The following is a 26,596-nucleotide window of genomic DNA, read 5'->3' on the forward strand; positions in this document are numbered from 1 at the left end:
ATCGAAGTAAATATTTCGCACGATTGATTCATAAAATAGAAATCGAAGCGATAAAGGATGACATATCATTGATTTATTCTGAGATATTGATAGTGGTAATTATTTTGAAGAGCATACAATATTTTGCGCGTATATTTACATTTATAATTATATATTTATTATTATTATTATTTATAAGAAATTATATAAATTATAATAATTTAATAATATTTATTATTATAATCATAAATATATTTTATGTAGTAAGTATAATAGTAACTTTGATACATAACTGTCGGCTTTTGATATATAGCGCATAATTATTTTATATCTGAATATTTTGTTTATACGGTGAGAGATTCGAATGTTAAAGCAGCGGCGTGTGATCTCAACAATCTATATAAGATTATATAAGATTGTAATCGAGAGAAATATTAGAATATGCCAAACTATAATTCGTTATGTTTATTAGCGATTATCGGACCGTGAATAATTAATTTCTGTTATAAACGACATGTAATAATATCGCGACGATACGTGTCGAAGTAAATATTTCGCGCGATTGAGTCACCTAAAGTAGAAATCGAAGCGATAAAAGATGACACATATAAATTATTGTTTTATTCTGATTTATGCGCACGCGATATATTAACATTTTTTTAATTCTTAGATTCAAATATATTTCACATCGCGCTAAAACTTTATAGTTGATTTAAATATAATTTTCTCCTTCAAATTAAAAAAATATGAAGCGGTATGCAAATCGTCAGAGCGAATAATTTTTTAATAATAGAAAACTAATGTATTAATATTATATATTAATAATATTTTCGTTTAGTCAAATAATTTTTACTTTAAATACAATATTGCACGTATGAATTATAATAAACCATATTTTTTGATTCACATAATATCACGAGAAATAAAGTTGTCAATGTCATTTTTTTATAAATAAAACATCACGAATAAAAAATCAATTACTTAATAAATCCGTGACATTTAACTAATAAAAACAATCGTTTTGATATATATATAATTACGTTCTTCAATATTCATTAATCACGTAACGAATATTCAACATTTGTACATTGTTGATCAATTAAAATATGAGTTCTATATAATTTATTCGATCAAAATTTATCATGCAGATAATCGTACAATACATTTATATTTTCTGATAATATTATATATTCTGCGAATATTTATTTTTTAACTCATACATTTATTCATATTTGTGTTACAATATAGTAGTCGTTTTAAAACGAGAATATATGTGTATATATATATATATATTTCGTTAGTGACATTTACGTGTGAATTTATTCGTGCAATTTTCCGATATGAAGCGTATCATAGCTTCGTGCAACTGTGATTTTCGCGTTTTTCCATCGCGATAAAATATAAAATGCGCGTCGCGTGTGCAATTAATGTCGGGAGTGCCGTGTAAAGTGTCGCGAGATTATCGTGTTCCGTTGATTATACGAATAATCGTAATTAAATGTGTTTTCACGAATGAGTATTGTGTAAGTGCTATAAAGAAACGACAAAAAAAACCAAGAATAGAAGAGAAAGCGATCCGGAAAGACATAAAACGACAGCAGAGCAATCGTGGGTTGTAAGTAATTTCTAATTAATTTTTTTATTACTTGTTAAAATTAATTACTTGTTTAAGCACGTGATAGTGATCTAATTAAAGTTATTGTGTAATATAATGCAGAACAACACGAAGTACTTACAAAATATATATTATACATATCTATAATAAAATGTTTAAAACTTAAAGTACTTAACAATTAATGCTTTACATAAATATATTTCATATAATAATACATTTTAAATACCTCAAAATTTTTCTAAGATTTTTCAATATTTAGTTATTTAATACTAAAAATTAGGAATCTATATTTATAACATTTTTAACAAAAATTATATCTAGAAAAAAAGTTTTTTGGGAGGACTATATAATTTTTTTACTATACTTATATTAGATAACCAAAGTGCGCACAATTTCTCAATTTTATATTAACTTTTAATAGTTTAGAATTTGCCAAAAATACATTTTTCCTTACAATAGTATTATTTTCCTAATATTAGTTTTATTTTTCAAAATAGTTTTGTTTTTCCTAATATTATTTTTATTTTTCTTGATATCAGTATTATTTTTCCTAATATTAGTATTATTTTTCCTCAGGTTAGTTTTATTTTTCCTAATATTAGTTTTTAATATTAGTTAATTGAAAAAAAGAGAAGTCACTGCAATAATTCCCTCCCCGAAAATAAAAAAAATTAGACATAGGCAAAAATTAATTAAAAGTGATACATGAACTTGATTGTTCGGAAAATAATGAACAAAATTAATCAGTTGCTAAAATTAATCTAACTTTTTTTTATCATTTATCATAAGCGTTAAATTTTTGTAAATTAAAATTCTGTATTGATTAATAACCTTTGCAATTTCTAAATTACAAATATGTACTATATAAACGCAATATAATTTTTTATTATATACCTAAAAATAAAAGTCAATCATTATTTTCCGAACAATGTAACAAACAAAAAATAAACTCACATTGCGTTGAGTCGACTATCTAAACCTGTCTGCTTTAATAGTATATCCGCTTTAATGACCCGCAGCTCTGCTATAATCCCATATGATTTGGCACTGATCATTGCACTGTTTTTTCTATTATTTTATATTTGTAATAATTATTTATCGTACTTCACCACACACAGATGCACTTCGAAATGAACGGACGATACGAAAAAATAAGATCACTCGCGAATGCATTCGGCACTTTCGATTCCGCTCGATCACGTTCAATATCACATTCGCGAATAAAAACACGAACAAAATATCTGTTGAAAAAATATACTTTTCCAATTCCGGGAAAGCGAGCGTCCGAATATTAATTATATTAAACGCATCGAAATAACCTTAAATTAATTTGTGACATCTATTGAAGTCTATGGCGACATCTCCCGGCACGCCCTTCCTTTCCTTCCCCTCTCCCGCTTCCCCGATCAATTCGCGATCCTCCGAGACTTCCGGTCGAGACTCCCCGTCGACGCCCAGATGCACTTCGAAAAGATTATTCGATCCATCGCGTTGAAACACGACACTCCCGGATTGCACTCCCGTTTACTCGCGTTACTCGCGCACGAAATCCAGACGAAAATCGCGGATACTTATTCGTACGCGAATAAAACCGACGCTCCGTTTTCAGCGTCGCCGCTTTTTTCAAGGCCAATTATTTGCGGGCCTCATCAAACGATAATGGCGACTTCCCCGCGACGCACTCAGAAGTCGCCGATATTCCAGAATTGGGCATTACACGGCGTTCGCGATGTACGCGGAAAGCGAGAACTCGACAACCGACAACCTACGCACTGCACGTCCGACGCGAGACTAGTTCCAAGGTGACCCTCACGCCGGCGCACGCTACGCGTCTAGCGGGAGACTGATCCCAATAGCCAATCGCGAGGCTCGATACGTACGGAGTCTCGCGATTGGTGCGCCGTAGGGTGCTCCTATCCGTATATAAGAGCTGCGTTGAACGACAGGCCGGACAGATGCTTCTCGATGTTCTGCGTAGGTGGTCGGCGGATAATGCTCCTATTCGTCATGTTTGGTCATGGAAAAGGCTAAGAGAGAAAGGAAAAAACATTCAACCAGTCTTGCGCTCAAAAAAGATTGATAAGAAATCTTAATTATGGATTGGAGATAATTATAAATGGCCCTTTTTAGGGCCTCTAATTTCCAACGGAGGACGTCATTCGTTCGCAATTCTTTTCCTTTATATGATATTTTTCTGTATGCAATTACATATAAATAAAAAATACAGATGATTGAATTGTATTATTTAAAACCAACGATTCTAAAACTAATTATTCAAAACAGAAATACTTATTGATTCTATTTCAATCAATAAATATATCAAAAAGCTGAATTTGTGAAAAATTTATGTGTGTACATTTTGATTTAATATAATAGCTACATGTTATGTAATTAGATGTATAAAAATCTATATATTTTTATATAGCGAGATATTTATACATATGTAAAATTAAGAAGTATTTTTTTAAATTATTTTTAGGGTCGTTTGTTTTAAATGATAGATGTCAATCATATGGTTATAAGATTATATAATTATTTTAAAAGAAACACATGAACTTTTGAAAAATGCATGTGTACATTTTCATTTAATATAATTGCTATATGTATAATTAATTGTGTAAAATCTATATATTTTTATATAGCAAGATATATATAGAATCAATAAGTATTTTTTGAATAATTAATTTTAGGATCATTTGTTTTAAATAAGAGAATTCAATCATATTTTCTTTTTATATGTAATTGTATAAAGAAAAAGAATATATAAAGGAAAAGAATTGCAAACAAATGACGTCCTCCGTTGGAAATTAGTGGCTCTAAAAAGGGCCGTTACAATTATCGTCAATCCATAGTTAAGATTTCTTATCAATCTTTGGTGGTAAGACGGGTTGAATGTCTTTTCCTTTCTCTTAACCTTTTCGTTTTTTCTACGACCAGACATGACGAATAGAAGATTTGCGGTTATCGAACGAGAGATCCTTTATCGATATGACCAACACGATGCGCACGACGCTCCAATATATTCTGTGAAGCACGCAAGCTTCGCCACGCTATTTATACTAAGTTGCGGGTACCTCGAGCGGCCAATCAGGTGCCGCGGCGTGGTTATACAGCACGCCATTGGTCTGCTCAAGGTACCGCTACTTAGTATAAATAGCGTGGCGAAGCTTGCGTGCTTCACAGAACGTATTGGAGCGTCGTATCCATCGCGTCGATCACATCGATAAAGGATCTCTCGTTCGACAACCGCAAATCTTCTATTCGTCATGTCTGGTCATAGAAAAAGCGAAAAGGCTAAGAGAAAGGAAAAAACATTCAACTGGTCTTGCTACCAAAGAAGATCGATAAGAAATCTTAACTATGGATTGACGATAATTAGAACGGCTCTTTTTAGGGCCACTAATTTCCAACGGAGGATGTTATTCGTTCGCAATTTTTTTCCTTTTTACAATTATATAAATAGAAAATACAGATGATTGAATTCTATTATTTAAAACAAACGATCCTAAAACTAATTATTCAAAAAAATATTTATTGATTCTATATGTATAAATATCTTGCTATATAAAAATATATAGATTTTGTACATTTAATTATACATACAGCTATTATATTAAACCAAAATTTACACACATAAATTTTTGAAGAAAATGTGTGAAATAATTATATAATCAATCATATGATTGAATTCTATTATTTAAAACAAACGATCCTAAAACTAATTATTAAGAAAACAAATACTTATTGATAATCTTAACTATTTTATTTAAATACTTATTGATTTTATATACCTACATATAAATATCTTTCTATATTAAAATATATAGATTTTATACATTAATTATACATATAGCTATTATATTAAATCAAAATGTACACACATGAATTTTGTTCAAAAATTAATATAATAGAGATTCAATATAATAGTTACATGTATAATTAAATGTATAAAATCTATATATTTTAATACAGCAAGATATTTAAATATATAGAATCAATAAGTATTTTTGTTTTGAATAATTAGTTTTAGAATCGTTGGTTTTAAATAATACAATTCAATCATCTGTATTTTCTATTTATATGTAATTGCATACAGAAAAATATCATATAAAGGAAAAGAATTGCGAACGAATGACGTCCTCCGTTGGAAATTAGAGGCCCTAAAAAGGGCCATTTATAATTATCTCCAATCCATAATTAAAATTTCTTATCAATCTTTTTTGAGCGCAAGACTGGTTGAATGTTTTTTTCCTTTCTCTCTTAGCCTTTTCCATAACCAAACATGACGAATAGGAGCATTATCCGCCGACCACCTACGCGGAATATCGAGAAGCATCTGTCTGGCCTGTCGTTCAACGCAGCTCTTATATACGGATAGGAGCACCCTACGGCGCACCAATCGCGAGACTCCGTACGTATCGAGCCTCGCGATTGGCTATTGGGATCAGTCTCCCGCTAGACGCGTAGCGTGCGCCGGCGTGCGGGTCACCTTGGAACTAGTCTCGCGTCGGACGTGCAGTGCGTAGGTTGTCGGTTGTCGGGTTCTCGCTTTCCGCGTACGTCGCGAACGCCGTGTAATGCCCAATTCTGGAATATCGGCGACTTCTGAGTGCGTCGCGGGGAAGTCGCCATTATCGTTTGATGAGGCCCGCAAATAATTGGCCTTGAAAAAAGCGGCGACGCTGAAAACGGAGCGTCGGTTTTATTCGCGTACGAATAAGCATCCGCGATTTTCGTCTGGATTTCGTGCGCGAGTAACGCGAGTAAACGGGAGTGCAATCCAGGAGTGTCGTGTTTCAACGCGATGGATCGAATAATTTTTTCGAAGTGCATCTGGACGTCGACGGGGAGTCTCGACCGGAAGTCTCGGAGGATCGCGAATTGATCGGGGAAGCGGGAGAGGGGAAGGAAAGGAAGGGCGTGCCGGGAGATGTCGCCATAGACTTCAATAGATGTCACAAATTAATTTAAGGTTATTTCGATGCGTTTAATATAATTAATATTCGGACGCTCGCTTTCCCGGAATTGGAAAAGTATATTTTTTCAACAGATATTTTGTTCGTGTTTTTATTCACGAATGTGATATTGAACGTGATCGAGCGGAATCGAAAGTGCCGAATGCATTCGCGAGTGATCTTATTTTTTCGTATCGTCCGTTCATTTCGAAGTGCATCTGTGTGTAGTGAAGTACGGTAAATAATTATTACAAATATAAAATAATAGAAAAGACAGTGCAGTGATCAGTGCCAAATCATATGGGATTATAGCAGAGCAGCAGTGGAACATTAAAGCGGATATACTATTAAAGCAGACAGGTTATGTAGTCGACTCAACGCAATGTGAGTTTATTTTTTGTTTGTTACATTGTTCGGAAAATAATGATTAACTGTTATTTTTAGGAATATAATAAAAATCTATATTGCATTTATATAGTATATATTTGTTATTTAGAAATGTAACAAATTTTTTGACATATTAAAAAGAAAATTATAAAATTATATATATTACAATAATGTTAATGCTAGAATTGAAATTATTTTGTTAATAATGATTTAAGAAAACATTTAAAATTTAATGCTTACCCTATGATAAATGATAAAAAGTCAGATTACTTGTAGAAACAAATTAATACTGACAACAAATTAATTTTGTTATTTTCCGAACAATCAAGTTCACGTATCACTTTTAATTAATTTTTGTCTATGTCTAATTTTTTTTTTATTTTTGGGGAGGGAAGAACCGCAGTGACTTCTCTTTTTTTCAATTAACTAATATTAAAAAACTAATATTAGGAAAAATAAAACTAACCTGAGGAGAAATAATACTAACCTGAGGAAAAATAAAATTAATATTAGGAAAAATGCATTTTTGTTCTAAGTAAATGTAATTTTGTTCAAGTTCTAAAGTATTAAAAATTAATATAAATTTGAGAAATGGCGCACACGTAGCGCGCGCTTTCGTTTTTAATCACATAAATAAAATGTATAAATAACTTACTTTTGAAAAATATATAAAATAACTTACTTTTGATAACATTGAACAAAAGTTTTAAGAAACGCGATAAATGCTGCACCGCTTCCTTCTTATCTATTTTTCGCACACGGTCTTCAATATCTATCTAGAGCAACGAATCAGTTTTATCTAACGAATATCGCAACATGTTTGTAATAATAACGGGTGATAAATATTATTATATACGACATGCAAGGTGTTTCGATAAAAATGGGTATACTCTTGTAGACACGTAGAGTAGATAAAAATAAATCTCATAAGTTCCTATAAATATTTCTTCTATAACGCATCTTTATCAAAATCTTTATCGAATAAAGATTGTCTCTAGATAAAGTTAAAATTTGAAAAATATTTTTCTTAAATAACTCTTATGTCACTCTGCAGATTTTTATAATTTGTAATAATTATTACAATCTACAGAATAATATAAGTTATTTAAGAAAAATGTTTTTCAAATATTAACTTTAAAGACAGATATATTTGTCTATAAATATGCCTTTTTAAAAAAAAAATTTATAGGAATTTATGGAATTGTTTTTACATGTCCTACATGTCCACGAGAGATTGTTCACTTTTATATAGAAACACCCTATATATTTGCGTTTCATATTCGAATTATATGCAAGTACGTTAAGTCTCGCCTATAGTTATAGATACGCTCTACTTAGTGCATAAATGTTTCGACTCATTTAATCGATCACGATAAATAGGACGAGGATTTCTTTATCCTGATTGGTCGATCGAACACTCAAACGAAACATTCATGACCAAGTGGAACGTGCTCTTTGTTCGATACATACATAATATCGTTAATGTCTGATTAGTTCCGGAGTTCGTAGTCGGAATTCAGAATCTCAGAACCGAATCAACGGAATCGAAAGTCGGCATGTTTAGTTAATTTAGTATAGTCAATTTCCCACGTTTGTCTCGCCGCATCGTAGTATCTTATCCGTGTTTGTTGATATTAAGAAAATATGTATAATATTACATAAAAAAGTATGCAAAATTACATAAATAATAAGTGTAAAATGTATACATTTTCATTATTTATCTTATAATTTTACATTCATTATATTATGTAATTTTACATATTTTTATGTAATATATTATATATATATTTTTAGTTTATTTAGGATGCAAACTCGATCGATCGAACGCGAAATAAGCGCGGCAAATGTCAGAAAAGAAGTTTGGAATCGCAAGTCGAAATATTTAAATGCCTGCGATCGTAATTATGTCGTCGTAATTATTTCACGAGTCCTAAGAATTATCGCACTAGCCGAGTTGCAATTTTAGATTAAGTGAGAATAAATATGTAGGTGGGCGAGTAAACACGTATGATAATATGTACATATATACGTGATAGTGATAGTGTCGCGGGAGTGACGGGAAAATCTCTCGGGTGCTTCGTCGTCGCATGTATTAGTGATATTGTTACGTCGACGGCGCCAACATGGTGGGACAATTTCATGGAGTTCGTCAATTTGACGAGACCATAGCGGCCGAGCGTCGTTAAAGTGAGCATTGATGAAATTATCGAGAATAATTATCGCTAGCAAATAAGCGTGCAGTATCGGAGATTGAAGGTATAGAGATAAAGAAGGCGATATATCGCGTCAGTAGTAAAAACATGAGACATTTCCGTCAATTTTGCATTATCGTAATTCAATGCATTTATTGAAATGTATATTAATAAATTGATAGAAGATATAAATATATTTAATATAAAAGTATACCTAATATAAATATTTGATAGTTTATGTTAATTTATTACTTCATTTAATACTTTTAATAATTTAATATACTACATATATTATACTTAATAATATACTGATATGAACATATGCATTACATCACTATATTATTAAATGTAATATGTAGTATATTAAACTATTAAATGAAGTAATAAATTTACATAAACTATTAAATTTATTATACCTTCATATTAAATATATTACATTATATATTCTGATATATGACCAAAGTATTAATATATTATAATAATTATAATATTTAATCTAAGAGTTCTTCCTTTATTTATTATTACATACTCGAAGAGCATAAAACATGTGCGTTTGAAAAAGAAATGGCTGGAAAAAAGATTCCTATGCTGAATATTTAGGACACAGAAATCTTTCAAATTTTATAATGTGTCGCAATCGCACTCGCTCGCGATTTATTCGGAGGCATTCTTAATCTTGTTTCATCTCTTTCGTTTCTCACCGCGTAAACGGCGAACAATTTGCGAGGGTATCGTTAATCACTCACCTCCGGGCAGGCATTTTTTACAACGAGCGGCACTTAACGCTATACAATTCCCGAAATTGCATCGCTGCACGCGAGAGAGGGGGAGAAAGGCCGATGGTAAACAATCTGATAGCGTCACGGACCCCTCTTTTTACCCTCCAATCTCCCTTTCTTGTTCGTAACCTTGAACACTTTGATGAGTCACAGATCATATTCTACACTCTGCAAAAAAATAAAATTACGTGAACATTGAGTGTAAAATAGTTGAATAAATAATGGAAACACGGAGAGAGTTTTCTTTTAGAATTTATCCTCAAAATCATGGTAATCGTAGGACAATATATAAAAAATATTAATATGTACATAGTAAAATTAATCGAACATATTTATTTATTTCTTTTATTATTTATTTATATTTTATTGGGTAGATATTAATATTTTTATTGCAAATATTAATCAGAGAAACTCTTATATAAATATCATATTGTTCTACGATTACCATAATTTTCAGGGTAAATTCTAAGAGAAAATTCTCTCTGTGTATATGTAAAATTTTCATCATTTATTCTGTAATTGTATACTTATGGTGATTTCGCAATATATATTGTTTACAGTGTATAATCTCAGTTTGCGACTAACAATAAACCAATTACGAATAACTGAACAAAAGAAGTATTAATATAATCGAGTAAAAAAGCGGAAAAAAGCAGACGGTCCCCTACATCGATTATCGAAACGTATTTTCGTTCACGCTCCTTCCATATTTTGCAAGTACTTTCTAGTTTTGTTTTCGCAAGCACGTATATGTATACAATAAATACGCAACTCTCCATGACGTTCCGCGAGTTTGCATTCGCAAACAATAGAACCGGTCGTTTCCCGTCTCGTCGCGTGACAAAGGCGCTAAAACTTAATAGCCCCGTCGATTTACGAGAGTTACGAAAGAAACGAAAATTCATTCCGGCGCGGACTCTCGATTTTATCGTAGACGGATTTTGCGTAATCGCGGTCGTTTGTGACGGAACTTTCGCTTCTTGATTTACCTTCGCGCGAGTACAATATTATTCTGCATTACGCGTCTATTCCGAAGAACATATATTCCGAAGAAACAATGACAGACGCAGCTGACCGCGAGCACGTGACAATCAGCTGATCGGGATTTTCTCGCGGCTGTCAGTCGTAGGTTCGTCGACCGCAACGAACAATTTTCAATATTTGACTGACCCATAATCATATATGTCACAAAAATACGCACTTATACAAATACATATTTTTTTGTTTAGATAAAATATTAGAAATGTGGGTTAGCCACACGTGTGCGGTACTTAACCGATGCTAGTCAATTGACTTTGGTACGAAAGTACAAACGACTCACACTCTCTATTATTTTTCCCATGGATGAAGAATCTCTCAATTGAAAAAATACGATATATTTTATAAATTACCAGCATTAACTAGCAGTTTAATTCTGTCGGTTGGCAACAAACATTCTTACTTAGTCTCCGCAGACGCAGCTGAATTTTTTTGAAGCTCGTAGATAATCAAGGACATGAATTATTTTTGAGACAACAAGCGAGAAGCCGGTATAATGGGCCTTAAGTTTGTCGTGTTCGGTGTCTCTTAGCGCGTCCCGAAATTCCGGTGCATTAACGGTGGATCAAGGAATCCGAGGAATAACGGCAACGGGCCGGCGCGAAAAGAGAGAAAGAAAAACGGAGAGAAGGAATTGTAAATATATATGTATAGCTTTCTTTTATTTCGAGATAAAGAAGTCGATAGGGAGAGCGAATTAAGAGCGCGATGTGTGCCGAATGTCGTACATTATTTACGAGCCGGGCCCCGACGCCGCGATTTTACAGAACGGAACGAAACGGCAGCTTCTCTCCGTTTCCTACATTTTAATTGGCCGCGCAATGATAAATCCGTACGTCTCTAATTGAACCTCGAGAGCGAAACGATGCGGCGCGGATATGCGGCGGATAGGATATCAAGTTGTTTTACAAGCAAGTAGTCGGGAGGAAGAAGTCGCCGTCGAAGCGCATCGCGTCGTTATACAACCGCATTATATAGGGTCTAGCGATGATGCTGTCTCGAAAAAAGTTATAACGCCATATCGCATTGTCCATCCGTTCATAATTTACATCTACATTCTAGTCTATCAACTGACTTCAATACATTCTTTACACAGAGAGAATTTTTTCTTAGATCTTACCCTGAAAATTATGGTAATCGTGAGACAATATGGTATTGGAAGAATGTTATAAGAATTTTTCTGATTAATATATTTATCATAATAAAAATAGTTAATATTTAAAATTAATTAATTAAAAAAATTTATTATGTATTTATTTTAAATATAATCAGAGAAACAAAATTTTTCCAATATATTGCCCCACGATTACCACAATTTTCAGGATAAATTTTAAGAGAAAATTCTTTCTGTGTACAATTAGATTTTTCTGAGAAAAATTAGATATTTCCAATATTTGATTTATTAATTTTATTTTTATTTATATATATCCTCTATATAATCACATTATTTTAATGGCTATAATTGTTTCAATAAATATTCTTTCTCTTTCTTTATATATTTATACATATCTACATTGTACCGAGTGGCCTAAAAATTTATTTATTTTTTTTTAGATTTTTCTGAGAAAAGTATTCATATTTGCTATATATGAATTTTATTTTTACACAAATATTTTTATATTAGATATTTTTTATAACATTATTTTAATGACTATAATCGTTTAAGTAACTTTTTTCTCTTTCTTTATATATTATAGAGATGTATGAGGATTATAATTTACGGAATAAAAGACGGTAAATTTTGAAAATTGCGTGCTTGTTGAAGCCAGACAGTTAATGCAACCTAAATGCTCTGACTTTCTAATATTTGAGTAGCCTAAAGCCACTGTTTGCGTTCAATCAACAATTTTCCTATTTATATGGAATAAAAAAATTGTGGGTTAAGAAGAAAGAGAAAGATGAAATTTTTATGATTCTATTCGTTTTGCGCAATTAAACATTTCTTTGAAGAAGCAACGAAAACGAGAAACTTTGTGAACAGTGTTGGACTTGGATAATTTTAAAATAGCTAGATAAATATAAGAAAAAAATATAAAATTTATCTTAAATAAAATAAAGATGATATTGTTTTAAATATATTTAGATAAAAGATAAAATTTATATATGGCGATTCATCTAGATAATTTTCTAGATAATAATTTTTAAGATTGCTTATGTAAACATAGTTATAAAAAAAGCTTACTGCTTAAATTCTACTACTTATTTAAGTATTTTATGTGCTATGATTCTAAACCAAAATTATCTAAAAATTATTCTAGATAATTTAGTAAAGATAATACTTTTTTTTCATCTAAGATACACAGGTATAGATAATACATATTTTTATTATCTATATAATTTTATTTAGATAACAGCAAACACTGTTGTGTGAAAAACTTCCGGTAAAACGTACACAGTTATTCTTGTCGTAAATAAAGCCGAGTCGTTAATCGGGACCAGCTGTATGTTGTCTCTGCAAACTGGACACCTCGAACCGACCCACTTCCCTCGAGTCGGAAATACGATGAATGGAACACAGAAAGGGGACCCTGATATAATCAATCCGACTGTTTCCCATGACTGTCGAATATGGGCAACAATATAAGCCGGCTTTAATATTATACTGCCGCTTCTTTGCATTTTTCGTATCGTAAATTTCGACGAATCTGTATATACGAAACATTCTTAGCAATTTTTTATCGTGGCAAAAGTACACGAGAAGATTGCATGCCCTCATCATCTTTTCTGTCCTCCGTTTCTCATTTCCCGTCTCTTGTGACATGAATAAACGTTCCAATTTCCCTGCCTTATCGCGCCAAGTTTTTTTTTCTGAACTTTAGCTTTCGTAATTTAAAAAGTTCTGAATTATTCATCCCTTACAATGCGACGAGCGAATTTATTTCTTCATTTTACATCGACATTTATGTCGAAACAGAAATATTATCATTTGCTCGATATAAAAATTGTTATACATTCTTTCGCGGTTAAAAAAAAATAATTAGTTTTATCCGATATATTATTGCGCGTAACATTAACATTCTGTTCCCAATATTTGAAATAGGGAGAGAGAAAGGAGGAAGAACGAGAGAGAAATGAGCAGGGGGCTACCCAACGAAACACATTCGCGAACGAGCGTCATTAAAGTCACGGAGAGCCTTTTAAAAACCATCTCTCGTCCATAAACCCAGAAACCCGCGAGTATTGTCTCTCTCGCCGACCAAGTCGAAATTATTTTCTGCCTCGCCTCAAAATCGGTTATAAATCTGCCGTTAAAAGTGTACCGGCTATCTTTTTCGCTTCGATATACAAGGTGTCTGACATAAAGTGTCACACCGAAAATATACAAATAGATCTTGTTATTTGGAGACGATTTTTCCTCAGCGAAAATGTCGAGGGAGTAAGCCATCATTTTTTACAAGTTCTCAATTTGTGTCATCGTGTATCTTTATAACTAAACCTTAAATTGAAATTTTGTTAAAGTAAAATCTACTTGAAATTATTTGGAGAATGTGGTTTTGTTAATATTTTATTCAGGGTTGGGTAAGTTAATGATTTTTTTAAACTAAGTTAACTTAAAGTTAGTTGCTTATAAAATTAATTCAGTTAAAAGTTTTATGAACAAAAAATTAATTCAGTTAAAGTTGAGATTAAATTAACTGAAGTTAAAAATTAATTTTTAAAAATATTATTTATATTAAATTAGAATTTTGTTTGTTAATTCTTTTAAATAATAACAGATATAAAATAATAACAAATAACAAAGAAATTTTGATTTTTATCTAGAAATATATTTTTTAGTAATTACAATTGATGACAAATGAACATAAAAATGAATAATACTGTAATAAAAATAATACGTTTATAACTTATAAAAAAACAATAATGGTATATTTAGAGATAAAAAATTTAATCTAGGAAAAAAGTTAATAAGTTTAAGGTAAAAATAACTAATTGAAGTTAAAAATTAATACATTTTAAATTAGCTAAGATAAGTTAAACGTTATTAACTTTTAACTAATTAACTAGTTATTACCAGACCCTGCGAAAAACTTTATTTATGCCTCAATATTGATACCTCAATATTTTTGCTGAGAAAAAATTGTCTCCAAACAACAAGATCTACATACTTGTATATTTTCGGTGCGACACCTTATGTCAGACACCCGTAGTTAATTAAGGACGAGCCGAAAACGTCGATTATGTGTTGTATACGCTACATTAAAAAAGGGTAGAAGAGAAAGGAAGAGAGGGATGATAGGGGGAGAAAGAGCCCCCGGTTTTTCGATAGAACTCTTTACCGGAGAAAATAAAGAACGCGATTGTGTCTCATACCGGAGAGTATATTATTATGCAGAGTCGACGACCCGCCATTATTCGGGGTTCGCCGTTGTCCGAAAATGTGTATCCCGGGCGAAGGAAATCTCTTTTGCGAGAATGTATAGTATCGTTAGCGGCCTCGTGATATTCCGCCGCTGTTTTTGAAAAAAAAGAAGGATCCTCTTCCTTTTATATACCCTCTCTCCTCTGCACGTTTGTTGCCCTTATAACGAGCGGGCAATTAACGAGCCCGATACCAGTCTAACCAGTAATTTTAGGCATTTATCAGTGCGTAGTTGGGGAGTAGAAAGAGGAGAAAGAAGGAGAGAGGAAGAAGGAGGATAGGGAATTTTTCTAAGTTTCATCTCGGCGTGGTCAAACCCCGGGCTAATCACTCGAGGAGGCGCATGCATCTCCGAAGAAAGGAGGATGAGGAAGGGCAACGGACGGCATCCGAAATGAGGCGATTTTCTCCGGACCCCGAGAACAGAGGGAGAGGGAACGTATATATATTGCGTTAATTTCGTTCCGGCGGTGATTCCGAATTCCACGATTGAATCTTACGATTTATCATTTGTTATGCACACAGAAGATTTTTTTTCTTAGAATTTATCCTAAAAATCATGGTACTCGTGGGACAATATTGGAAGAATTTTATAAGAGTTTCTCTGATCAAAAATATGTGTATTTATCACAATAAAAAATATTAATATCTATTGCAATGAGGGATAAAAAATATGTTCGTGCTATATTTTAAATATTTTTTATTAAATTAATTAATATTTTTTATTTTCATTAACATTAATCACAGACACTGAAAAAATATATAAATATTTAAATTAAATATAACATAATAAATCTAACAAAGCGTATATTTGCCTTAAATCTTAATATATGTACCTATAATAAATATTAATATACGTTTATTTAATAAAATGGTAATTTAATTGAAAGATTTAGTCAAGTTAACACATTTTTTTCAGTGGAGAAATTCTTCCCATATTATATTGTCCCATGATTACCATGATTTTCACGATAAATTCTAAGAGAAAATTCTCTCCGTGCATACATAGGTACATCGGATATTTAAAAATACTTTAACACGGCAAATTTTTCCAAGCAAACAATGAAATTGGGCGATAATTCCTCTTTCTCTTCTTCCTTCGAGAAATCGCTTCGCATCGCGTCTAGAAAATGATGAACAACTTATTCCCCTTCGAGCGAGTTCGGCTTACCATAATTAATCGTGTCACCGCGTATATAATTATGGGGCAACAGCCCCGATTTATAACCCATTTAACGCATTCTCGAAAAAAAATCTCGGTTTCATCAGGCATTTATATGCATTTCCAGTCTGAATCGCAAGGCATATACGGCGCGAGGAGCCTTTCCCATTATTTGCCCGGGATATCTAGCTCAACAATACCACGTCGGCAACTATACGGCTCGCCTACGTGTGCAATTAGTCGGCGTATTTAATACGAAGTTGCGCGCACGCGCGCGCGTTAATTAACGCGAGCGTTTTCACGGGTGGAGGGGCTGACGTTTCTGCGAGAAGAGGAGAAGAAAGTACGTTTGTTAAGCTACTTTGGCTACAATTGTCGGCTAATTAGCGGCGCGAGTGTCTCTATATAGGCGCGTGAGACCCCGATACAAGTTTCACTCGCTCGATTAACCGCCCTTCGTTCACGTCTGTCACTCAATCGCATATTAACTTATTAACTGTACGCTTTTCTCTATTTGGAAAATCTTTCTTTCTTCCTTTCGATTAGTTTATGTGGCGCAATGACGCAGCTATAAATCTTCTCGCGTATCTTCGTACTTATGTCTTTCCATTCCGTTGATCTTTTAATCTCGACTTTTAATCGTCGACTTTGTAGATTTGATCGAATCGTTTCATCTGTTTGATCTCATTGCGATCAAACGCGCTTTCTCTCTTCTCTTGAAACAATAATGTTTAAAAAGAATTTTTATAAAATTAGAAGCTAAGATTCTTTCTTAAATACTATATTGTTTGACAATTAAATATCGAAGAAAATTGAGAGCAAAAAATAATTTTAAAAATATTATTTGAAATAAGTTAATCACAATTAAGAATATACAAATATTACAGCAATTAATAATCAAATAATTTATATGATTTGATTTATTTTATAAGATTTATAACATTTTTAGCAATATAAAGTACAAATACAAAGTCTGTATAATTCGTGTGACTGTTTTGTTGGATTATTTTGATGAAAGTTGTATATTGTTGTGTCAAAATCCGCGTGTTTTCCTTCCGTTCTCGAAACGTCAGGCTGTCCAAATCACTGATCCGTAATACTCCTTTCCAATGACCCTGTTTCACTTTATCGTGAGAGGTAAGATGCAGCTGAATCTTACGTCTCGACGAAAGCGAATTTAGTTGCAATGCATGTGTATGTACGTATATATGTATGTGCTCGAGTTTTCCGCAAGATATTATCAAATCGATAATTAAGAATAAAATCTCCAATTGAGATATTAAATTTATTGTTGAATAAAGGATAAGGAATGCAATTTCTTTATTAATGATTTTGTCACGAGTCAATAAAATACAATTATCGCATGAGCAGAAGTTTATTATAAATATGCAGGATTTAATCAAGATTTTTTATTCTTATCGATTTTCCATAACATGACCTTGTCACTCGAATCGAATTTTGCCATGCCATAAATTCCCGATGAGAAGCTCGAGCGATCTATCATGTCGTACACGGAGAAAATTTTCTCTTGGAATTTATTTATTATTTAAGAATTATAGTAATCGTGGAACAATATATGATATTGGAAGAATTTTTATACGAGATTCTTTGATTAATATTTTACCGCAATAACAAATATATTAATATGTACATAGTAAATTTTACTATGTACATAATAAAATTAATCGAACATATTTTATGTTTTAATTAGTTAATTAGTTAAAAGTTAAAAAAAAGTTAAAAAGTTAATAACTTTTTACTTAGCTTAGTTAATTTAAAATGTATTAATTTTTAACTTCAACTATATATAGTTATTTTTGACCTTAAACTTAATATTAACTTTTTTCTCAAGTTAAATTTTTTTATCTCTAATAATACCATTATTGTTTTTTATAAGTTATAAACGTATTATTTTTAAATTAAAGTGTTATTAATTTTTATGTCCATTTGTCATCAATTGTAAATAAAAAAAAAATTTTTATTGTGATAAATATTAATCAGAGAAACTCTTATCAGATTCTTCCAATACCATATTATCCCACGATTACCATGACGATTTTCAGGGTAAATTTTAAGAGAAAATTCTCTCTGTGTACACGATCGTGGGCATCCGCAAATTTTTTTCCAGAAGGGAACATAATTATTTTTTTCTTAATTTAAAAAAATTTTCATTTTTTTAATGGAGAACAAATTTTTAATTTTTATTTTGATTCCAAAGGAGGGAAGGGTAAATCCTCCTGCAGACGCCCATGCATATACATATATATATATATACATATATAACATTCCGGATGACGTGCCTCGCGATTCGATAATAATAAAAAAAAAATGTAAAAAAAGAAAAGAAGCGCGTTGCGGTTTTATCGCCGGCGTTTTTCCTGCCGTCAAGCTATAAAAAGGATCGGGCCGCGACTCGCGGAAAACGATCGACTCGCGGAAGTAGAGCTGGCGGCCGAGCGATACTAACGTAAGAGAGAAGACCGGCGGGAGAGTCGGGGCCGTCGGCCCCTTCGACGAGAACACTCGGTGTTCTCCTCGACGAGGACGACCCACTTCGTCCAAAAGCGAGAGGAACGGACGGCGCGGGTACCGGCTGGCAATTACGCGGCATATACACCTCTACAGGCGTGTATATACGTAAATACGTTCATTATCTCTCCCTCTCTTCCTTCATCCTCCCCTCGTCGTCGCGGTTGACTCCTTTCCGCTCCGTTCGCTGGTTGAACTGATTGCGACGACGACGACGACGACGAGGAGGCGAGCGAAAGGAATTCAGCAGCGGTTTTATCGTCACGCCGCGGTGCCGGTATCGAAAAAAGTTCCTCGGCATTTCATTATCTCGCGGTTTTCTTTCATCTTTTTTTTTTTCTTCTAATAGCGACGACACCGATAGTTTTTCCTCGCCGATTAGTAAAAGTCCCATAATCAGTGTTTGCTGTTATCTAAATAAAATTTCGAGCGTTAGCATATAACTTGACTCCGGACATTTTTGTATTTATTTTTATTTTTATTATAATGACATTGATGAATAGTTTATTGTTAATTTATATTAATATTTTAATTATTATTTGCGCTGAAGAAGGTTGGAAAAGACAACCGAAACGTACGACGAATTGAACTTACTTCTGTATAATTTTTAATAATTTATGTTATAAATCGTTTCACAAATATATTTCTATACTTATGTATAGCTCTTATTGCCTTTTTATTTGTAGATTTAAAATTTTCTAAAGAGCTTTTATAAATTATACTAAATAAAATTGTATAGATGATCATCTAGATGAAACTTTGGCGGCATCTTATATTTATATAGATAACAGAAATATGTATTATCTATATCTGCATCTTAGATGAAAAAAAGTATTATCTAGAATAATGTTCAGATGATTTGATTTAAAATCATAGCATATAAAAAATACTAAAAATTTGTAAATACAAATATGAATATATTTTTATATTCCTATATTTATAATTTACATTTTGTATAACTGTGTTTACACAAGCAGTTTTAATCATTATTATCTAGATGAATCTCCATATATAATTTTATATTTTATCTAGATATATTTCAAACAAAATCACTTTCATCTTATCTAGGATGAATTTACATATTTTTATCTCATCTTTATCTAGCTAATTTTAAAATCATCTGAGCACAATTATGCCCATAATGCAGTCTCGATGCAAGTCATATATCTAATAGACGAGTTTCACCGATGGATTATTATCGAGAGGCTTTATAGACGAGATAAGTGGGATCGCAGCGATAGTTCTTTCCTTCGCTGCAATAATATGAATTTTTATTCCATATATACATATACGCGGGTGCACGGATCCGCGAAGATGACAAGTGTTCGGTGCTCGAATGATGTCGAGAACAGAGGGAAAGCTCATTTTCACTTCGTTACGTAAAATGGTTGTTGGAAGAAGACAGACGGTTTTCAGAAAAGTGCACCGAACAAAAATTTGTTAACTTGACTGAACCTTTCCACCAACTAAATTACTATTTTGTTAATTGAACGTATATTAGTATTTAAGTCAAATATTATATATACGTTTTGTTAGATTTAATATGTTACATTTAATTTAAATATTTTTATATGTTCAATTAACAAAATAATATTTCGTTAAAAGGTTTAGTCAAGTTAACAAATTTTTTTCAGTGTGTGCACTTCTTTTTTCCTTTTCGCTGAAATAAATTTGTCCGCTAACTGTCACAGACAAGTCTGTCATTACGCAGCAGCAGCTTCACCAGCAGCAACACTATCAGCAGTATTATCCCGTCCCCTCGTCGATTACAGTCTAATTTAATGGTAGCCAAAGTGGCACGCGAAACTTTCCTCGGGGGAGTCCCCCGGTATATAATGATATCCCCAATTTTCGCGTTACAGAGTTATAGCTATGCGCGAGCGCTAATTTCGAGAGAAAAGGATATCGAGATTTCGTGCGCGCAAACGTCAAATATATCTTTATTCCGCGTATATACTCGCGAAACTTCTCGCTACCGGGTCTCGTGTCAAGAAATCTGTCAGGGAAACTTGCCGGTCGTGGAAAAGTGCAACGCGGAGTTTCTCTCCCACGGCGACGAGGACGAGGACGACCGTGACGACGACGACGACGACGACGATCCAATCGCATCCGGACTCGTTCTCTCTCGCGTCGGAATCTCCTGGCGGGAGAGACGACACGTGGTCGCGGCACGAGGCCGCCTCTCCCCTACTACGCCTCTCCTTCTCGGCTTCCTCTCGTTCACGCCGCTATGGACGCAATGAGGCGATCCGCAAAGCGCGACCGGTAGTCGAAGCGCGTGCACGCCGAGGAAGCGCGCGTGGATCTCTCGCGATCCTCTGCACGCGTATCCCGCACGCGTGTGTATGTGTCAAAAAATCGATACATCGAAGGTCGATCGAAGCTTTTGGTTTCTCTTTTTTTTTTTTTTTTCCCCCGAGACATCGTTCCATCTCTCCCGATCCATGTGTTTGACAGTCGCGCCTGATGCATGTCATGTGTCACGTCGCGCGTGCGTCTTCTTCATCAGCGTCCCCGAATGTGTGAATACGGCCGCGTGTTCGTAGGAACGACCGGGGAACGAGATGGGCCGGGAATAACGATCGATCGCATGCCCTGTACGATACGGACGGCCGCACCGTGAGGAATACGATCAGCTTCGAAATTGGTGAGTCGGAGTCTTCGCGCGAGATATATCGAGTAGATTTGAGTGTATTGGAGAGTCGAAGTCGCTTGTCCGTGTGAAGATTTATTGAGACGAGTTTGAAGGTGACAGGTGTCGGAACGAGTAAACCAATATTTGGATTTTACCGTCACCGAAAAAATTGTATACTCATCTCTTAAGTATATATATGCTGCTTATCTTCATAATCTTCCGCTAAAATGAGCGCCAAAAAATTCTCTTAGTTTAAGAGGAAAATTCTCTAAAGAGATATTCTTATTACATATTTTTGACATGTAAAAATATATACTTAATGGGATGTGTTTTTATTAGTGTATTGTTTAAAATGATTACATACATAAATTTTATTTATTCATATAATTGAATATTTTTTTATGTATTGACAAAGTTAAATACACATCTTATTTTAATTTCTTTTAAATTTATTATTAATTTATTGTATTTATTTATTGCGGAACTCAAGTTGCAAAAAAAATTCAGAATATATTCTTTATTTAAGAGGATATTCCAAAAAGCATCATGTAAAGACGGAAATATTCTTATTCATTAAGAATATCTATTGAGAATAAGACACTTATAAAATATGCATTTTAAGAAAACAAAGTTTTCGGTGAATGCTGCGCTAACTCTTACACGTAAGAAATTAATATATATGATACATATTATATATGATTATTATATGATAAAACAAGCGAGCAGCGAATTATAGAGAAATGATTATAGAAAAATGAAACCGAACACGACATTCGCTGATGTAAAAACGAGTCTTAATAATCTCCCTTGATCATTTACAAGTGAATCGTGCGATGATTCGATGATCCGAATGAAACGTGTGTGTAAAAGATTGGAAAGTTTTAATCTCGCAGTATCGATAGAAAGTCTCACCGCGCCTGACGCGAAAGCAATTTTAAGCGTTAATACACTTGCATCCGTGCGGATGAAATTAGTCTCCGGAATAGACGATCGATCAGTAACGAGCATTATCCGACTGCTAATACGAGAATTATCGCCGCTTCCAGAAGTAGGCGAGCGCGCTAGATTGAAAACAATATAATCAATAGCCGGAGGTTAATATTATTAGAAAGTTTCGATACTCTGTGTGCGATCGAATTATTAAATGAATATAATTTTGAATAAAGACGTCCCGACAGTTTATTCCCCGTGGATGACTAATATCTCATTGCATTTGCATTTTTTTATCTATATGAGAACCGAAACTTTTATTAAAAATTTTTTTATATCAAAGGAATAAAATTAAAAATTTTCCAATTGTACAGGTTTGCTAAAAATTCACTTATTTAAATGAAAAAAGGAGATATTCAAAATATCTTGAAATTTATATAAATAAAAACAATGTTTATTTCCGAAGAACATCTTTGATATTTCTATCTGGAGTGACGGAGACTCGATAGAAGAGAAAATTGTCTATCCGATTCGCACGAATCTTTTAATAAAGGAATTATGGAGCGGCAAAGTGTGCATTCTTCTCCGACAAATGAGAGGCGGGAAGAAAAACGTAATCCACTCGGAGAAAAATCCTAATGGAGGACGCGAGAGGATGAGGAGGAGGACGACAGCTTTTCCTCGCGGCTTTCGCGATCTCGAGTGCTCAAGGAGCGATTAGTCCGCCCGTGGCGGAATCCCCCTCGTGTGAATTGGGTCAAGCTGATTCCTTCTTAAAATAACCGTAACCACTTGCCGTGATCGAACGCGCCACTTTCACTGATTAGTCGCGCGCGCTTCCTAAACACGCGCGCTTCAACCTCTTCTTCGCCGACTCAGCCTCTTCATATATCTTAGGTGTCCTAGTCTTCTCACCCTCTGTCGACTGGACTGAAACGAGAAATCCATTCTCCGATCCGAAGCGGCGTTCTAACTAGCCAGGAAAATGGAAAACCTAATATAGTTTCACGCCTTACGTATTTTGCATAGCTATTTTTAAGCATCATTATTTAGTACCATCAATCAATTTCTTACGCATTTTTATATTAATATATGCTTTTATTATATTTGGTGCGTAAATTTTATCTCGTAAATCCTGTTTGCTTTAATTACATGGAAAAGAAAGAAAATTTAATGTACTTTCTTTTATTTTACTATGTACTATAACATATTTTCAGACTCACAGATATATATCTAATGAATTACCATGTATAACATTATTTGGTCTGAAGCGACGTTTTACCTGGCTAGTAAAATGGAAAACCTAATATAGTTTCACGCTTTACGTATTTTGCATAGTTATTTTTAAGCATCATTATTTAGTACCATTAATCAATTTCTTACGCATTTTTATTAATATATGCTTTCATTATATTTGGTCCGTAAATTTTATCTCGTAAATCCTGTTTGCTTTAATTTAGGGTTGGGTAGTAATTTTTTTAAACTAAATTAAAGTTAGTTGCTTATAAAATTAATTTAGTTATATAAGTTTTAAGAACAAAAAGGTAACCCATTTCAAATTAAATTAAGATTAAATTAACTGATGTTAAATCAAAAGTTAATTTTTAAGTATATTATTTATATTAAATTAGAATTTTGTTTGTTAATTCTTTTAAAATATATAATAATAAATAACAAAAAAATTTTGATTTTTATATAGAAATATATTTTTTAGTAATTACATTTGATGACAAATGAACATAAAACAATAAAAATTAATAATACTTTAATAATTGAAAAATAATACGTTTATAACTTATAAAAAAACAATAATGGTATTCAGAGATAAAAAAGTTTAACTTGGGAAAAAAGTTGATAAGTTTAAGGTGAAAAATAACTAGTTAAAGTTAAAAATTAATATATTTTAAATTAACTAAGCTAAGTTAAAAGTTATTAGTTTTTTAACTTTTAACTAATTAACTAATTATTACCCAACTCTGCTTTAATTGCATTAAAAAGAAAGAAAATTTAATGTACTTTCTTTTATCTTACTATATAGAATATATTATATATTTTCAGACACAGATATATATCTAATGAATTACCATGTATATTATTACTTGTAATTAAAGCAATTAAAATTCCTTAGATCTTTCCGCGAGAATTACGAGATTCTGTACGAACTTTCTTCATTCAACTTAAAAGTCACTTTTTGCCGAAAACCCATTTAGTCGGCGGAAGGTTAATAAAAACTATAGTCTTACGTAACGAATCGAATATTCACGCTTATAATAGGGCCATATCTCTGATATGTGTGAAAATTTCTTCAAGTTCTAAAAGTGGACTGAACTTCTCTCTCGTAATTTCACTTTCGTCGAAAGTCACCACATCAGCGTTAACGTGGTAACGAGATGCAATCAATTATTTCACGTTGCAGCGAATATATAGATAGAAGAAGATGCATTCACTTGGCGCGCATTGCTATTTTTGTTCCAGTTTCAAAGTATACATATACGTGTATGTGTGTGCCGGTTCGGAACAAATTAGAACCGCTTTTGTTCGCGATGGATTTGGGTCTCTTTTTCTCCGGAGAAGCAACGTCCGTTAGAGCGTTTCGCCGTCACGGTCCGTCCGGGCCATAACCAGATCTGTCCTGCATATATCGTCGTCCGACCCAAAAATCAAGGGATAATTCGCGGAAGAAGGGAAGGAGGAATCGTCTCGGAAATTCGAAACGAAATGTGCTCGCGGAGTATTAATGTGCCATTTGTATGCGCTTTCTCGAAACGCGAGCGCGCGCGCGAAAGCCAAGAGTCGATTAACGAGCGAGTTCTGTGATGCGCTGCTGCTGCTGTTGCTATATACACGAATAAACGAATGCAGAGCATGAGAAATCTACCTGTTATACGCTAATGACGAAATGCTGTTTGCTATCGTTTTCACAAGATATAAAGCTAATTCACGATGGGTAATCGCGACTTGATTGCATTTCTACTAGCGCTTCTCTTCTTCGCCTCTTTGCCCGCGAAATTGAACGACCTATTTTAGAGTCATCCTGTATAGTATAATGATACACAATCGGTAAAAGGATCGAGTTTCATAAAAACGAAAGATGCTCGAAATACACTTATACTAATTGCTCCGTCATTTTTATGAGTAAGTGTCGCAAGTTTTTATGCACAGAGAATTTTTTCCTATAATTTACCCTGAAAATCATGGTAATCATGGGATAATATATGGTATTGCAAGAATTTTATAAGAATTTCTCCACTGAAAAAAATTGTTAACTTGACTAAGCTTTCAACTAAATTACTATTTTGTCCATTGAACATATATTGGTATTTAAGTGAGATGTACATTTTGCTAGATTTATTACGTTATATTTCATTTAAATATTTTTATATGTTTAATTAATAAAATAATATTAATATTAATCACAACAAAAATTTTAGTTAATTTAATAAAAAATATTTTTCAAAAATAGTAAATGTTACTATGTATATAGTAAAATTAATCAAACATATTTTATACCTTATTGTGGTAGATATTAATATTTTTTATTGTGGTAAAATATATATTAATCAGAGAAACTCTTATACATATAATTTTTCCAATACGACGATTATCATGATTTTCAGAGTAAATTCTAGAGAAAATTCTCTCCTTGTAGGATACAATAAATATATGACACTATAGTGTCTATGTAAATAGTTACCTACACATACACACATACAAATTTAATTACTGCAATGAAAAATATTAATATTTAACACAATAAGATATAAAATATATTCGATTAATTTTACTGTACACGTATTAATATTTTTATTGTGGTAAATATTTAATTAGAAAAACTCTCAAGTATAAAATTCTTACAATACAGTGTCTCACAATTACCATGATTTTTGTAAGAGTAAATTCTAAGAGAAAATTCCCTCCGTGCGTAGTCTATAACACGTGGTAATCCGTTTACTGTCATCGTGAAAATTTTTACGATCTACAGAAAACATTGTGGCAGTGAAATCCGTGATTAAATATACACATAATGCATGTTTG

The 26,596-nt window shown here is 32.7% G+C and overlaps 2 protein-coding genes across 4 annotated transcripts in view; one reads left to right on the forward strand and one right to left on the reverse strand.

The window, feature by feature from the left end:
• Positions 1-3,406, reverse strand: part of LOC114935355 (uncharacterized) — a 60,306-nt gene extending 56,900 nt beyond the window's left edge. The window contains 1 exon segment of the mRNA XM_029308177.2: positions 2,549-3,406. The gene's annotated coding sequence lies outside the window, so the exon portion shown is untranslated.
• A 2,631-nt stretch (positions 3,407-6,037) lies between these two features.
• The window catches only part of LOC114935272 (uncharacterized), a 58,402-nt gene continuing 37,843 nt past the window's right edge, over positions 6,038-26,596 (forward strand). For 2 of the 3 annotated variants that reach the window (XM_029308043.2, XM_029308047.2), the window contains exon 1: positions 6,038-6,933. The gene's annotated coding sequence lies outside the window, so the exon portion shown is untranslated. Of the gene's footprint in view, positions 6,934-21,584; positions 21,644-26,596 lie in introns of those variants that run through there. The other variant, XM_029308045.2, reaches the window with a different exon arrangement.

The sequence above is a fragment of the Nylanderia fulva genome, unplaced genomic scaffold, assembly GCF_048542155.1.
Source record: "Nylanderia fulva isolate GAGA-0341 unplaced genomic scaffold, ASM4854215v1 Scaffold12, whole genome shotgun sequence".
Classification (NCBI taxonomy): domain Eukaryota; kingdom Metazoa; phylum Arthropoda; class Insecta; order Hymenoptera; family Formicidae; genus Nylanderia; species Nylanderia fulva.